The 17,418-nt window shown below is 46.1% G+C and overlaps 1 long non-coding RNA gene across 1 annotated transcript; it reads left to right on the forward strand.

The window, feature by feature from the left end:
- The first annotated feature begins 2,963 nt into the window (after window positions 1-2,963).
- LOC133056848 (uncharacterized) lies at window positions 2,964-15,923 on the forward strand. The gene is made up of 5 exons (XR_009692920.1): window positions 2,964-3,078; window positions 9,985-10,103; window positions 10,706-10,743; window positions 15,042-15,169; window positions 15,427-15,923. It is a non-coding gene; the product is annotated as an uncharacterized LOC133056848 (long non-coding RNA).
- Window positions 15,924-17,418: the final 1,495 nt, after the last annotated feature.

Below are 17,418 nucleotides of genomic sequence, written 5' to 3' on the forward strand. Positions count from 1 at the left end.
AAGCCAAGAGGAAATTTAAGAGTAACTTTACACAATAAGCAAAAATGTATAATTTCATAAGAAAACATAACGGTAAGAAGGAAAAACTGAAGAAGTGAGGAGCAATGTTGGGAAGTGGGACCTAGGTATGTGGTCTCATAACCTTTCCAGTATAGTTCTTTTCTGTCATCCATTTATACAGGACACAATGCTGTTGTTGGTTAGTGGCAAAGTCATGTCTGACTCTTTGCGACCCCATGAACTGTTCTCCAGGCTTTCCTGTCCTTCACCATCTCCCAGAGCTTGCTCAAACTCATGTCCATTGAGTCAGTGATGCCATCCAACCACCTTATCCTCTCTTGCCTCCTCCTCCTGCCCTCAATCTTTCAGAGCATCAGGGTCTTTTCCAATAAGTCTGCTTTTTGCATCAGGTGGCCAAAGTATTGGAGCTTCAGCATCAGTCCTTTCAGTGAATATTCAGGGTTGCTTACCTTTAGGATTGACTGGTTTGATCTCCTTGCTGTCCAAGAGACTCAGACAGGGCACATACCTTTGGCCAAATTTTCTGACTAATCCATTTGGAAAAATCTACTTTTCTCTCAGCATTGGTTATACAACCAACCACTTTTTGTTAACTCCTGTTTTCCAACTTAGTCTCCTTTAAACCGGAAATGTCAGTGCTCACAGAGACAGGTGAGACAATAGCATTGCTAAAATAGCCACATGTAAAATTATTATAAAAGATTGCACATTCAAAGGAATACCTCACCCTTGGCCCAAAATTATGTTATTTTTCAGTTCTTTGGAAGGTAGTTTGACATAAAGAGTCTTTGAATTCTTCTGAAGACTCATCTTGTACTTTTCCTTGTCACTCCTCATTCACTTCATCAACACACACATTTGCAGGATAATCTTGCAATTTATCTCTTGGCCATTTATTTCCAGGCTCCACTGAGACTATTATGACCTCTAAAAGAGGCTGCTTGAATCAAGATCCAGAAACCTCAGGTGTGAAACAGACTGCCACCCCCTCCTTATGCATGAGATTGGGAAGGAAGGCATTTCTTCCAGCTGTGTTTGGGACACACACAGGGGCTTTGTTTACCCAGGGTTGCTTCAAACACATCCGTGCAGCCAACAAAAAGAACAAAGGACCCACATCCTACCCTGACAGTCTATGTCCCGCTTCCTTTCCTCCAAGGAGAAACTGCTGCTTGTAGCCATACTTGCCTGCACCAGTCACCTCTCTTTTACCAAATGCAAGGGAGAGCAAGCAGGCAGAGGGGTTGGCATTTTGAAGAATTCAGGTAATCCGCTGACTGGTTGACAAGGCTTACTTTTCATTTCTAGGCAATAAGTCATGATTTATAAGCAAAAGGCTACTCTTGTCTTCAGCCATCATCTGCATCCATATTCCCCACGGCCCTGTATCCAGGGTGACCCGATAGTTTGGCAAACGAAGAGTGTGCTGACATTGACTGTTCATATTTGAGAGCCAGACTCCAGACTTTTGGTTCAAAATGTGATGGTGACACAATGGGGTCAAGAGAAGCTGTCAGGAAAATAGCTCCTAAGAATAGCTCATATGTATTGAGCCCTAGCTCTGCACCAACCACCGCATGCTCCACATGTTCTTTTTATTTTTGCCATGCTGCATGGCTTATGGGATTTTAGCTCCCCAACCAGGGATCAAACCTGAGGCCCTGGCAGTGAGACGCCGAGTCCTAACCCCTGGACAGCCAGGGAATTGCCACATGTTTGTTTCCTTACTAGACCTTACATGAACCCTATGATAGATCCTATTATTAACTCAGTTTTACAGTAAAGAAAACTGGAGTTCAGTGAGAGAGTGACTTTACCTAAGGGCCCAGTGTTAGCAGATAGTAGTGTGTTTATGTGTGTGTGTGTTAGTCACTCAGTCGTGTCCGACTCTTTGCGACCCCATGGACTGTAACCTGTCAGGCTCCTCTGTCCATGGAATTCTCCAGGCAAGAATACTGGAGTGGGCTGCCATGTCCTTCTACAGAGCAGACAGTAGAGCTAAGTTTTAATTATAATTGGTAGAGCTAATATTAATAGATGATGTGAGTCTTCATTCTTAACAACTACTATATTCTCAGGGGACTTCCACAGTGGTCCAGTGGCTAGGACTCCATGTTCCCAATGCAGGAGGCCTAGGTTCAATCCCTGGTAAGGAAACTAGATCCCACAGACTGCAGCTAAGAGGTCACACACCACAACTAGTGTATCCTGTGTGCCACAACTAAGACCCAGTACAGCATAAATAAATAAATTGTTTTTAAAAGAACAAAAACAAAACAAAAAACTGCTACATCCTATCTCAACTAGAGCTCCATTGCAGCAAAAATCCACAGGTAGATAAGTCTGACAGTGGGAAAACGTGAAGATCAAAATTGCCCAGATTTTGAAATCTACTCCGAAAATCAATTCACTTCATTAAGTCATTCTTTTATTCATTTAACAAAAATGTATGAGCATGTACAGATGTTGAGCATACACTAGTTAAAACTATGGTTCCTGCCCTCATGAATCTTACAATCCTAAAGAGAAACAGTTTGTAAAGGGAAAATTATGGTAAAAATTGATGTATTTTATCAGACCTATGAAGGTGCAATGCCAAGAAGGAAGAGGTACCTAGACCTGACTATGAGTGTGAGAAAAGGCTTCCTGGAGAAGACATTTTAGCAGCTGAGTCTCAAAGAATAGGGGCTTAAAGATCCCCTGGAGGCAAGGGAGAAAGAGCCCCTGCATGGCAACCCACTCAGTATTCTTGCCTGGAGAATCCCCATGGACAGAGGAGCCTGGTGGGCTACAGTCCATGGGGTCACAAAGAGATGGACACAACTGAGTGACTAAACATAGCACAGACGATGCTAGTAGTAAAGAACCTGCCTACCAATGCCAATGCAGGAGACATAAGAGACTCAAGGTTGATCCCTGGTCAAGCAACTCTCCTGGAGAAGGAAATGGCAACCCACTCCAGTATTCTTGCCTGGAAAATCCCATGGACAGAGGAACCTGGCGGGCTACAGTCCATGGGGTCACAAAGAGATGGACATGACTGAAGCAACTTTGCAAGTAGGTTCAAAGAATAAAGAGGAATCAGGCAATGAATAGTGTGTGTGCGTCTGTGTGTTTGTATACATGCACAGGTGCTTGTGTATATGGGGTGGGTGTTGCACAGAGGAGAAAAGGAAAAAGCATAGTATTCATACTTGAGAGCACATGTTTGGTGTACCTGGAATAGGGGCTTCAGTGGAAACAGTGGGAGAGGAGGATAAGGCTGCATAAGGAGGTTGGGACCAGGTCTTTGAAAGGCCTTATAAGGGCCTTCAACTCACAGGCAACAAGAAACCATTAAAGGATTTTGAGCAGAAGTGTGACATGATCAGATGTGTGTCAAGGGAATTCTCTGGCAGTCTAGTGGTTAGGACTCTGAGCTTTCACTATGCTGGGAAAGGTGAGTGGTTCAGTCAAAGGGGAAAAAAAAAAGATAAGTATCAGATTCCAACATGGTCAGTTACAGAAGAAGACATGGAAACAGAAAATCTAGGAGGATGGGACAATTTCAAAGATGAGAAAAGATGAAATGCTTAACCTGGGGCAGTGCCCAAAGGGATAGGGAGGAACAGACAAACAAGGAGATTAAGAAGGCGGGATCTCTGGGACTGAGGATTGCTTTCACCATGAGGTATTGCAGTGGTTAATTGCATGTGGCTCCACATTGCATTGATTCCGTACATTTCATAGCTGTGTGACTCAATCAAGGTATTTAAACCATCCGCCTTGGTCTCCTCATCTATAACATGAGGACACAATAGTACTCACAGCAAAGGCTTGTTGCAAAAGTCAAATGAGATCCATGCGTCAAGAACAGTGAGTGCTGGACTTCCCTGGCGGCGCAATGGTTAAGACTTCACCTGCTAATGCAGGGGACAGGGTTCAGTCCCTGGTCCGTGACGATTCCACGTGCTTCAGAGTAACTACGCCCGTGGGCCACAGCTACAGAGCCTACAAGCCTAGAGGCCGTGCTCCACAGCAAGAGAAGCCATCACAACGAGAAGCCCATGCGCCACACCTAGAGAGTAGCCCACGCTCACTGTATCTAGAGAAAGCCCTCACAAAGCAATGAAGACCAGCTCAGCCAAAAATAAATTAAAAAAAAAAAAGAGGAGTAAGTGCTCAAAAAATTTTCTGTTTATGTAATTTTAGTGTGACAAGGGGAGATATCTATGCTAGATTCCACGTTCCTGACCAGGGTCACTGTGTCAATGTGGACTACGTGTAGGCTACTTTCCCTGAAAAGGTTGTAATTTCATAGAGCACTTGGGCTTCCCTGGTGGGTCAGATGGTAAAGAATCCGCCTGCAATAGCGGGAGACTTGGGTTCGATCCCTGGGTGGGGAAGATCCCCTGGAGGAGGGCATGGCAACCCACTCCAGTATTCTTGCCTGGAGAATCCCCATGGACACAGTCCCATGGAGTCACAAAGAGTCGGACATGACTGAGCGACTAAGCAAAGCCAAAGAGCACTTACTGAAAAAACACCGTGAAGCTGATCCTAATGGGCCACAACTAAGATTTGATATACTTGTTGAGCCATGTAAGTAATGAGTGACACTCCTGAGTAGCTCCAGGATCTGAGCTGCCTGATGCAAGCAAGATTTTCTGCCTTTGTTCTTAGAAGATATTTTTCAAGTATCAACAGTATTTCATGTGATTCTAATGCTCTTAAAGTAATCCCAGATCATTGAAAAAAGTACTAGGAAATACTCCCTGAAAAAGATTACTTCTTCAAATTTCTAGATTTTTTTTTAGCTTAACAAAGCATTCTAGAACTTTCTGTTCCCCTTCTCCCCCAAATGAATTCTACCTCTGAATTCCTGGGAATAACTTTAGTGGGAATTCATGCTTGGTTCCTCAATTTCTTGCTTGTAGGAGTAGATCCTTCCAGTTTGAATCTCTTTTACTTTCAGAGGGACACTTTGGTACAAATGATTTTTAGCATATGGTGTTGCTTTCTACCCATCCATCCATTCATACATCCTTGGATCCATTCATTCACCAACCTACCCATCCATCTACCCATGTAGACTTCTTTGGCTGTGTGGTACACTGGTGAAGAGTCTAGAGTTTGGAGCCAGACTTACCACTATAAAGCTTTACCACTTACTACCTATGCGACCTTGAGGCTGTCATGTAACCTCTCTGAACCCAACTCCTTGTTTGTAAAATGAGGATTCAAACAAGTATCTCCTCACATTTCTCTTGTAAGGATTAAATTAGAATGACTATAGAGCATGGAGCACAGTGCTAGGCATTGACTACATACTCAATATTGGTATGTGGTTGTTTTTTGTTGTTCAGTCACTAAGTCATGTCCAACTCTTTGCAACCTCATGAATTACAGCATATCAGGTTTCCCTGTCCTTCATTATCTCCTTGAGTTTGCTCAAACTCATGTCCATTGAGTCGGTGATGCCATCCAACCATCTCATCCTCTGTCACTCCCTTCTCCTCCTGCCCTCAATCTTTCCCAGCATCAGGGTCTTTTCCATTGAGTTGGCTCTTCACATCAGGTGGCCAAAGTATTGGATCATCTGTTCTTCCAATGAATATTCAGGATTGATTTCCTTTAGGATTGACTGGTTTGATCTTGCAGTCCAAGGGACTCTCAAGAGTCTTCTCCAGCATCACAGTTTGAAAGTATCCATTCTTCAGTGCTCAGCCTTCTTTATGGTCCAATTCTCACATCTATACATGACTACTGGAAAAACCATAGCTTTGGCTAGACAGATGTTTGTCAGCAAAGTGATGTCTCTGCTTTTTAATACACTGTCTAGGTTTATTATAGTTTTTCTTCCAAGGAATGAGCGTCTTTTAATGTTGTGGCTGCAGTCACAAAATCTGCATTAATTTTGGAGCCCAAGAATATGAAATATGACACTGTTTCCATTTTTCCCCATCTTTTTGCTGTGAAGTGACAGTTATTCCACAAACCAGACGCTGTGCCAGTCACAGAACACACAGCTGTGAACAAGAGTTTGGGGCCCTGTCTTCATGGAGTATATAGTCTGGAGGAGGAGAAAGACATGGAATTAGTAATTTCCCCCAAATAATCCCATCTCATTAAACAGCTACTATTCTCCCAGTTTATCAGGTTCAAAATCAAAGGGTCATCGTTGATTCCTGTCTTACTACTGCCCCCGCTTCCCCCCTCCCCCTGCACCCAGGCCCCATATCTAATCCACACGTAAGTCCTGTTAGCTCTGCCCTCAAAAGATATTTCAAATCAGGCCAGCTTTTACCATCTTCACTTATCTGGACTCCAGCAATGAGCTCTTTAACTGGTCCCCTTACTTTCACTCAAGCACCTTATAGCACATTTTCCGAGAAGAGCCACAAGGATCTTTTCAAAGTGTAAATCAGATGTTGCAGGTCCTCTGCTTAAAGTCCTGAAGTTAGAATAAAATTCAACCTTCAAAGCCTTACTGGCTCATGCACCTGCAGTCTCACTAACCACAGCCACACAGACAATCTTTCTGTGCCTTGAACACATGAAGCCCTTAGCCATCCTCTCACACATGCCTCCTCCTCACCCACTGGGTCTCTGCTCAGATGTCTTCTCTTCAGAGAGGAGGCCCCCCAACTGCATTGGCCCCACCCCATTACCTGCTTCCAACCCCACTCCACCCCCATCATTCTAACCCATTACCTTATTTTATTTTCTTGATATCACTTTTTTTCTCTATCTCTCTCTCCCTCCTTTTTAATTTAAGTTAATTTTTTGACACACATGTGGGATCTTAGTTCCCTGACCAGGGTTTGAACCCGTCTGTGTCTCCTGCAGTGGAGCAGAGTCTAAACCATTGAGCCACCAGGGAAGTCCTTCCATCCCACTTTTTAAAATCTCTACATATAACTGGTCTCCATGAGGGGCAGGACTTTGTCTTCTTGCCTCCATATCCATGTGTCTTGAATAAGACGCAGCCCATAGTATCTGCTCCAAAAATATTTTTTGAATTAAAGATTGAAGGGCTGAGTGCATAATAAAGTCTGTGTGATCACAAGAACAGTACAGCTAGGGTGGCGGGGTAATGCCTGCTCAACTATGTACTGGAAAAGACTTCCATCTGTCTGAAATTGAAATTCAGTCCTGCCTGGTAGCAAGAACTTGGATTAGAATTTTCTCAGAATTCCTTCCAATCCAAGTTTCTGGGATCCGTGCCTTTTACTGTGTCCTGAAGTGTCCTCTTTTCACCTAGTTTTTAGTAATACTCAGATTAAAGACCTGCTGTGGCCGAATGGTTGGTGAAATGGAGACCTGGCCGCCACTCTTAAGAGAGCAATCAGTCACCTTCCTCAAAGAGGCACTGCCAGACTTTACTGAGGTTATTTTATAGCTGAAGTCATAACAAAGGCTCCCATTTGCAGTGTACCTGCTACATTCCAACCACCTTGCCTCCTTCTTGGCTCATTCTTACACCCACTCTGCAGAGTAAGCATTTCCCTCCTCCTCGTCTTGCATATAAAGAACCCGAAGCCCAGAGAGCATAATTGCCCAAGGTCACAGAGCTAGTTAAAGTGGGGAGCTGGGGTTCAGACACATGTCTGTCTGGCTCTGATGTCTGGGCTGGTTCCCCAGCATTCTAGAGGGCCAACTCCTTAATGCAGGTGGTAGATGGCACTGATGTCAACCTAGCTGATGCTAATTTAGGAAAACAACCCTGAGATAAAGAGTTAGAGCAAGAAGACTGTAATGAGCCTGCTGGCCTAGCGGGAATGATGAGTTTTTATCTATTGCAGGTCAGAGCTATTTGGCTTCTGGAGCTTCGGGGGCAGGCCTGTGGGGACCTTGGAGAAAACAGTTGTCAATGACAGAGAGCCAGTGATGGGTCCTCCCCATTATGAGACCCTGCTGGGTGACAGGAACAAGAGGTTTGTAAGGAGACCAGTGGCGTCAGAAAGGCCCTGGACAGAGGACAGACGGATGCTGGGGATGGGATTCAGGAGAGGGAAGAGGTGTAGATGTGCCCACGGCAGGAGATTGGGAAGGGGGGTCTGGGAGCCCCCTTCCTTCTCCCAGGACAGTCTTCACTGAATCCCTGGCTGAGGTCCCCTTTTGTTCCGCTTAGAGTGTTTCACTCAGAGAGAAGGGAACTTGGCTGAACACTGAGGTGGGGGTGGGTGGTGGGTGGGTGTGACCTTCATAGTCAATTTCCAATGAAATCCCATCAAGCTCTTAACTTCCCCAGAGTGGCCGCCCCTGACCTTCTCATCTAAGGTCATAAATCAGTCACCCCTCACCCCCACCAGCTCTCTCTCTCTCTTCTCTCTCTTTTGCTTCTTGGGTTTTTGGTTTTCGTTTTTAATGGATCCTACAAGGATCTTAGTTCCCTGACCAGAGACTGAACCTGGGCTCTTGGCAGTGAAAGCTCGGGGTCCTAACCACCGGGCTGCCAGGACATTCCCCCTCTATCGCTCTCTGTTATCTCCACACACCGTTCTCCACTGCACAGCCCCCTCGCAGTGCCCACCAGTCCTGCTCTAGGACGTGATTTCTCCTGGTTCTGTCCTTCACTTGATATCCTATACTTGATGGGAGTATGTGACATGTTGCTCCGATGCTATTCAGTTAGCGTTTGTCTTTATCCTGGTGCCCTTGCTTACTGCATATGTCCTACGGCAGCAGTTTAAGGGGCTCTGCAGGGCTGGAGAAACCATGCATTCAGGAGGGCTGTGTGCAGTTGATAACAGACCGGCTACGTGCCTTATGAAGGTAGTCAGGAGAGAGATCTGTAGGTTTGCTTCTGCACATTCTGATACCGTGAGCTAACGGGAACAAGGCTTAGGGGGTCTCAGTGTGCTCACGGGCTTCCCAGGGGGCTCAGTGGGTAAAGAAACTGCCTACAATGCAGGAGACACCAGAGATATGGGTTCGATTCCTGGGCTGGGAAGATCCCCTGGAGGAGGGCATGACAACCCACTCCAGTATCCTTGCCTAGAGAATCCCCACGGACAGAGGAGCCTAGCGGGGCACAGTCCATGGGGTCTCAAAGAGTTGGACATGACTGAAGCGACTGAGCATAGCACACCCTTCTCTATCACTGCAGCTGAGCACGTCTCTTACCAGCATGTCTTACGATTTGAATGATGTACTTGTTAATTTTCACATCCTGTGTGTGGTTCACCCGCTAGAGCAGAGACCATCATTGTTTTATTTACCATGTGTGTTCAGAAACCAGAACAGGGCTGGTTTCAGAACAGGTGGGAAGGTAATGTCCGTAAGTATCTGTTGCATGACCAAAGGTGTGAATGATGTATGGGTGGTTGATTCTCAAACGGGATGGTATCGGTGGCACGTAAATAGATTATAGTGTGCTCATCCCCTCAAAATCATATTAGGGTTCATACCAAGCATAGGTCCAAAGGAGAAATAAAGACCGCTCCCCAAGAGGTGTCTGGGAAGTCCTGCCCTCTGCCTACTGAGGTGCAGGGAATCCTGGGCTCTTTGATGAAAATGAAAGTCAACTTAGCTCCCATCTCTCCTCCCCACACCAGCCCCCACTCAGCGCCTGGTTGGGGGGCAGGTCATGCTGGGGCTTGCCTCACTTTGTGCTGCCAGGAGCTCTGGCTGGCTCCCATCAGATATACGCTAGCTGTTGGCAAGCAGGAAGGAAGCAAGCTGTAGCAGGAACAAAGTCTGTCACCCTCCCAGAACTTGAAGTAGTTGCCGAGGGAAGTCAGCTGGTCCTGGGTTAAGGAGACCATTATTTGCCATCTCATAAGCAGGTGTTTGAGGATCAGATTATTTCTCAGCAGGTTGAAAACCAGGGCAAGCGTGATGTTTTGTTTCTCCTTTGGCCTTGTCGATAACAGGGTTCACCCATGAGGTCAGGTTGACCTGGTTCTTCTAAGGGGACCTTGAAATGTAGCTAAAGGTATAGTCAACCCATTCTTCCTGATGTCATCCTTCCTTTATCAGCTGTGAGACCTCTGATAAATGACCTGAGGGATGATGAATGGAGCTGGGAGACTCCTCACTATGGGCTCAGCAAGATGCATCACAGTCCAGACTGCGCCTCTCTTTGGGACTTCTGAATGGTATGAATCTAGAGAAGTGAAAAAAAGTTTTACTTGTTCTTATGAGATTTCATAGCAGAGATGGTCTTGAGGCTGGTCGTTTTCCCCACTGGTTTGAGGGACTTGGATGACCCTGATTTGCTCTCACAGTTCCCTTCCTTTTTATTTTCTGGAAAGAAAAGTTAGACCACTGGATAAGATTCCACGCTCCCAATGCAGGGAGCCCAGGTTCAATCCCTAGTTGGAGAACTAGGTCACACATGCCCCAGCTGAAGATCCTGCTGCAGCAACTGAGACTTGATGTGGTCAAAAAAAAAAAAAAAAATTAAAAAATATAATGGAAATGAAACTATTAAAAATATAAAAGCAGAAGAAAAGAAAATTAAGACTGTTTATTGCCTACCTACTATATTCCAGGCACTGTACTAGGCCAATTTTCCAAAGTTGTCTCATTTCATTTGTATAAAACCATTTCAGGATAGATTATTATTTTTTTATATAAATGAGAAGATGTAGGCTCAGGAAAAATAGACTAAAGATGCTGAGCCCCTCAGCTGAGGGACTGAGTCAGAATGTGAACTCAGGTTGCCTTGCTCTTAAATTTGTGTGTTCTTCCCCTCCAGGGCCCAGGAAGAACAGGAATGCTGGAATAAATTACACGGTAACCCAAATACATTACTTATCAGCATGAATCTAACACTAAAGATTGTTAAGCATGTCTGCATTTACTGCGGAGAGACAGAGGAGGGGGAGGAGCGGGGCCTGAAAATATTTTTTTGCTGGGATTTAATCTGTTCTCAGCACCCTGTCCCATACAGATAACCCGAACCTCTCCAAGTTTGCTACCTTGCTTCTGTAGTGTCAGAGAAAAGAGGACTTGGTAGGGACGAATGCTAACTTAGCTTCCCTGCTGGCTCAGTCGGTAAAGAATCCACCTTTGGATTTGGGAGACCCAGGTTTGATCCCTGGGTAAGAAAGGTCCCCTGGAGAAGGAAATGGCACTCCATTCCGGTATTTTTGCCTGGGAAATCCCATGAACAGAGAAGCCTGGTGGGCTTCAGTCCATGGGGTTGCAACAGTCAGACACGACTGAGCAACTAAACCAAACCACAATGCTAACTTGGTCCAAAGTTAGCTTTCCACCTACTCTTCATAGAGCACTGCATCATTGCAGTAGAGCTACATGCATAGAGCTACTGCATCATTGAATAAGAGCCACACTTTTGCAGTCCTGCCCAGGAATATCTGTGGGAATAAAGACTTCAATAAAATGCAAGGTAGCCTGGATTATTGTCTCCTGCCCTAAACCAGAGGCAGTTCAGCAAGACAGAAACCCCAGAGCAGTGTCTCGTCTCTGGGACCAGTGACTCGGTCACCTGGGCCTCTGTCCTTCTGTAGAAGGCGACACCTCGCCTCTACCTTCTGGGAGGGAACCTGAACCCTCCCGGCCCTCGGCAGCCCCGCTCCAGGAAGTCTGCTGCTTTCTTATTCAAGACGTCTTATTAAACTGTAATCAGGCTGCCAGAGGAGCCAGCCAAAGCACTGGCTATTAATAGGGAGGCGAGGACAGCTGACTAAGGAGGGAGCGGACTTAGACTGGAGGGGAGAGCCTGGCCACCTTGGCCCATAGTCCTCGGACACAGGTCAGCGAGAGCGAGAGAGAGAGGCCTGAGCTCTTTTCATTCCTGGGCCACAGTCAGCACTATCTGGCTTTCTCCACTTTGGAAATAGAAACCCGAAGCGGTCCCGATCAAAAGGATATCCAGCCGTCTTTCCCAGGTCCTTGGGGAGCCTTGGAGCCCTGAGAACACATAGCTTAAATAGCTACGGCATCAGTCAGCGAGACTTGGAAAGGTGCTGGGGCTATATTTCTGTGGTCTCCCTCAACTGACAAGCCAGTGCTGACCCAGCCGCTTGGCTGGCCAGCCCTTCCCACTGGCAGAGACGTCAGAGTAGGGAGATTCTATTTCTGGCTGCTTGATAAGGCTTGGGGAAGTGGGTGTTAAAGAAAGGTGCAAGGGGAGAATGAAGGGCATGGTGCAAAAAGGGCCTAATAATGAGGAAGAAAGTTTTTGGAAACTTCTGTCGATGGAATGCCTTTTTCAGGGAGTTAAGATTTTTGACATTTAGTAGAATCTGTCAACCTCCTGATGCTGGAAACAGGATACATTCCAAAATCTGGCCATGGGCACTTCCCTGGCAGTCCAGATTCTAAGCTTCCATAGCAGGGAACACGGGTTCCATCCTTGCTCAGGTAACTAGAACTCCTGCATGCCGCATGGCACAGCCAAAAAAAACAAAAACCAAAAAACCAATCTAGCCATGGCATGCCATGGATGCTGGGTGCGGCATATCTCTCACTCTGAACCAGGCACTGAACGCGCACATGTTCTGTGTATGCTGACACATTTGCTCTGCACCAACCCCCACAGTGGGTATTATCACCCCTCTTCTCAGAGGGGAAAGTGAGATTCAGAAAGGTAAGTGACTTGGTCACACAGTGGGTGAAAAAGATAGTACTAAAACTTGGGTCTGTCTGAGGCCAGGGGGAAAGCCAGGCTTCCTGCCTCTGTGCCCAAAGCATACCCCCATCCTTTCAGCTTCTTCTACCTTGATCCAGCCATCCCCCTACCCCTATAGCTACACCAGTACTGACACTGAGGTCAAGGTGGTAGGGGTCTGTATGTGTGTTGCTGGGAGGTGCTGAGAAGTGGGGGACTGACGTGTTATAATCTTGTCACCTTTCTTTTAGTTGGCTAGGCATGCCTAGGCATGTTTCAAAGTAGAAGATTTGTTTTGGTTCCTGGATCTCTGAAGAAGGAGGTTCAGATGGAGATAGGATGTGGGAGATTTCTTTCCCTTCCTTCCTAAAAATATTTATTAAGCACCTATTGAGCTCAGCCCTGGGTACTTTCAAATGATGGGACAATTGAATGACATCATGGATCTGGTGTTTTTCTCTGCTGTTTTTCACATATCCTAGAAACTATCCATATATGGATATCTCTTGAGAGTTACAAAGGTGTCATAATCTACACACTTACGTGCATCTACCAAATACCTTTTCACAGAAAAGAGAGAAGTGACTTTCCTTCCACTGATTGTCATATAGACTACTTCCTGAACCTGAAGGAAATTCCAGGATCCCAAACACCAGGCACTAAGCTCTTGCAAATACATAAGGGAAGAGTTTCAGCCCCCAGCTGTCAGGGGCCCCAAATACAGAGGTGGGACCAGACCAAGCCTGATAACTTACAAGCTCTCAGGCAGTAGATCATCTGAGCTATTGTTTTGGGGTTTTATGTACTCTCTTTTTTTTTTTTAATTTTATTTATTTTTGGCTGTGCTGGGTCTTTGTTCCTGCACTGGCTTTTCTCGAGTCGCAGTGCACAGGTTTCTCTTTACGGCGGCTTTTCTTGTTCCAGAGCATGGGTTTTAGGGCACGCGGGCTTCAGAAGCTGCAGCATGCGGGCGCAGTAGTTGTGGCTCCCGGGCTTTAGAGCGCAGGCTCAATCGTTGTGGTGCACGCCTTGTTGCTCCTTGGCATGGGGGATCTTCCTGGCTCAGGGATCAAACCGGTGTCTCCTGCCTTGACAAGCAGATTCTTTCCCACGGAGCCACTGGGGAAGCCTTATAGACTCTGTCAGTCAATTCTGTTTTCTTCCTTTTTTGGAAAGGCAAGCAAGTAGCCTACCAGCCATAATAGTCAGCAAGATGGTGTCGGCACCCAGGTTCAGACAGCCGCCTCCTCTCACTGTAGTCAAAGTTAATTAATTCCCACTGTACCTTGAACTAGGTCACCCGCAGGTCTGTGCCGGGGCCTGACTTGGCTGCTAGGGGAGGAAGAGAATTTCTAATCTGGCTCTTGCTGTCCCCGGCAGGAGGGATGGAGAAGGGGATACGTTTCACCTTTGCGTGGGCTTGTCTGTCTTCTTCTCCTCCGGGGAGGTGACCGTTTTCAGATCTGTGGGTGGGGAGAAAAATCTTCTCTTCCAAAAATAATGTCTTTCTGCAGCGGGGTTTAAAGCTGGACCAAGCTGCTAGAGCTATTTTTACCCAGCTTGCAGTTCAGGGTGTAAATAGCAACGGCGGCTGTTTTTTTCCCACAATAGGGTCGATGTCCTGGAGGCAAAGGCATTCTGGCGTTTGCAGCGAGGGAACAATACAGGTTGTCCTTGGGCCCAGGGGCTGATCCTTGACCACTGGGTCAGTATAGAAACCCGGGTGGCATCTCCATGGTTCTGTTATCTGGGGCTCGGCTGTAAATACCAGGCCCCCGGATAACTCCTGGGCCGAAGGCTGATTTAAAGAAGCTTGAGGTGGAGTCAGGTTGGGAGAGTCTTTGAACGGCTGAGGGTTCTGGGAGCTTGTGCACCTCGGGGCTCCCTCTTGCTCGACCTCTTGCCTTAGCAAGCACGTCCTTCCAGGTTGCTGCCGTTGGAGGGTTTCTTGCCCCAAGCCCACCAGGTAAGGAACTGAGGAGAGATAGAAAAAACAAAATCCACTCGAGGCTGCCCAGATGACGGAAGGTCTCTAAAAATATATATGCCTCCTAGTTCTCAAGTGATTGGCAGCCCCGCGGTCTTCAGCATTGGAAAGTGTCATTTAGAGGGTTGGCTCCCTCCGAAGCTGAGAAACTCACCAAGGTTTTGAGTTATGTCTCCAGCTGGCTTGGGTGTGGTGGGTGGGGAGTTCAGCTTCCCAGAAGACCCTGGTTGGTATTATTGATGAGTGAGATAAACCAGCAAAGCTTGAGATGTGCCCATCACAGCTGGCGATTCTCTATTGCTTTCCTTTGAAGGAACAAATAAACTTCAGTGGCTTTCTTTTGAGGCCAACTTATTTACGCAAATCTTTCCCTGGGGTCTTTCATCTGAAATTAGACAGAAGTTATGAGTCAGCTCTTTGTTATGAATTACAAAGCAGCTCCTTGTGGAACTGTCCATTCCTTTCCTCCAGGTACACATTGATCAGAGAATTTCTCAAATATCTACCACATACTCAGAACTGGGCCTTTAGGCACATGGTTCAAGTTTCACGTTCTTCCTGGAGATGATGTGTGGGGTAAGAAAAGGATTGAGGAACAGGTAAGCAGCTGAGTAATCCCCAAATGTGCTTTTTTGGCAATGGTTTTTCTGTGCAGCTCCTTGAAATTGATTCTCAGCAGCTGTTAATTGCAAAAACTCACTGCCAATTATTGATAGCTAAAATGACATTGGAGAGCTTTTCATGGTAAAAATAGGGGCAGACAATAGATGAGAAAAGAGCTTTGCATTTGAGGAGAGAGGTTGGGAACATATTGTTTCAATCTGGGTTTCCACTGTCAGCTTGGGTTCTCTCCCAGGACTGGCCAGTGAAGCCTGTTTCCTGACCTCCAGCAAGAAGTCCGCCCTGGAGCCTCTCAGGATGAGATCAAAGCTTTGTCTCAGCAGCCAGACCAGAGGACATCCACGCTGGGTTCAGGGCATTCTGGTCCTCACTGTGATGGGTCACATTAAAGAGCCAACCCCACAGCTTTTAGTGAAACCTGATGAATTTGACATGTATGATTAGCTAATGTGGGGAATTATTATTGTCCAGTTGATGTGGTAATTTGTCTACCAAACTTCAAAATTATAAACAATGGTTTTCTGGGGAAAGCCTCCTGAAGCGTGAATGGTAAATGTTTACTGTAAAGAAACAAACACAAAAACCCCCCAAAAAACCTGGATCTGGAAAGAGTGCCCTGGTGAATAAAATGAAAACCATGTGCAGACAGTCACATTGCTAAACTGACTAATTGTTTCAAAAAACACTTCCAGCTCTAGCCTTGACATTGGGCAAATTGGAAACACTGTACCAGACTTCCTGTCTAATACTTCCCTAGATTTCCTGGAATCCAGTTTGAAGCGCCGTTTCCCCTACACCTCCAAGGAGTTAAACCTTGGCTCTGCTGTCCGGTGACTAATAGGCACTGTGTGGCTCTGAGCTCAGTGAGAAAGAAACTGACAGTCGGCGTGGGAAGCGTGTGATTTCAGGGCTCTTGCAACACCTTTGAGGGGCATGGTGTGCAGGCATGAGGAGGATTGCCATCGAGTGCCCTCAACTGCATCCTTTTATCATCAATTCTTGGTTCTTCCTCTGAACTTTGCATGATTTTTAATGAAGATCTCCAACTCCTTTGGGGGCCTGATGTTACAGTGGTGTGTGTTACTTCCATGGAGAAGGATGTTTTAAACAGCAAACAAATTCCATCACTTTGAAAAAGAACCCATTTTGATTGAAAACAAAGCAGAATCAACTGACCTTATCAAATCACACTTGATGTGTGCCGGGGGTGGAGGGACATCATCTTTCCACTCTTGCTGTTTGCTTCCCGGTGAAAGAAGCCTAATTAACACAACACTCACTCTATCTTGCTTACCTGGGAAGGAAGAGTGGTTTAATAGGACTATTGCGTTTCCCAGGAAAGTCTTCCTTTCCTCTTGAGAGTTCACACTGCTCCTGCATGGTGGGAAGGGGAGGCCTGTTCTGGCCCACCTGTCCATTGCTAAGTGGCCAGATTGTCAGATTCTGAGTTTGAGTACTGGGTAGCTCATGCTCATTCAGTTCAGTTCAGTTTAGTCGCTCAGTCGTGTCCGATTCTGCGACCCCATGGCCTGCAGCATGCCAGGCCTCCCTGACCATCACCAACTCCCAGAGTTCACTCAGACTCATGTCCATTGAGTCGGTGATGCCATCCAACCATCTCATCCTCTGTCATCCCCTTCTCCTCCCACCTTCAATCTTTCCCAGCATCAGCGTCTTTTCAAATGAGTCAGTTCTTCACATCAGGTGGCCAAAGTATAGGAGTGTCAGCTTCAACATCAGTCCTTCCAATGAATATTCAAGACTGATTTCCTTTAGGATGGACTGGTTGGATCTCCTTGCAGTCCAAGGGACTCTCAAGAGTCTTCAACACTGCAGTTCAAAAGCATCAGTTCTTCAAGTGCTCAGCTTTCTATGCTCAGCTCAGTTGGACTATAAAGTCCAACTCTCACATCCATACATGACTACTGGAAAAACCATAGCTTTGACTAGATGGGCCTTTTTTGGCAAAGTAATGTCTCTGCTTTTTAATGTGCTATCTAGGTTGGTCATAACTTTTCTTCCAAGGAGTAAGCGTCTTTTAATTTCATGGCTGCAATCACCATCTGCAGTGATTTTGGAGCCCAAAAAGATAGTCTCTCACTGTTTGCATTGTTTCCCCATCTATTTGCCATGAAGTGATGGGACCAGATGCCATGATCTTAGTTTTCTGAATGTTGAGTTTTAAGCCAACTTTTTCACTCTCTTCTTTCACTTTCACCAAGAGGCT

Source organism: Dama dama, chromosome 5, assembly GCF_033118175.1.
Source record: "Dama dama isolate Ldn47 chromosome 5, ASM3311817v1, whole genome shotgun sequence".
Classification (NCBI taxonomy): Eukaryota; Metazoa; Chordata; class Mammalia; order Artiodactyla; family Cervidae; genus Dama; species Dama dama.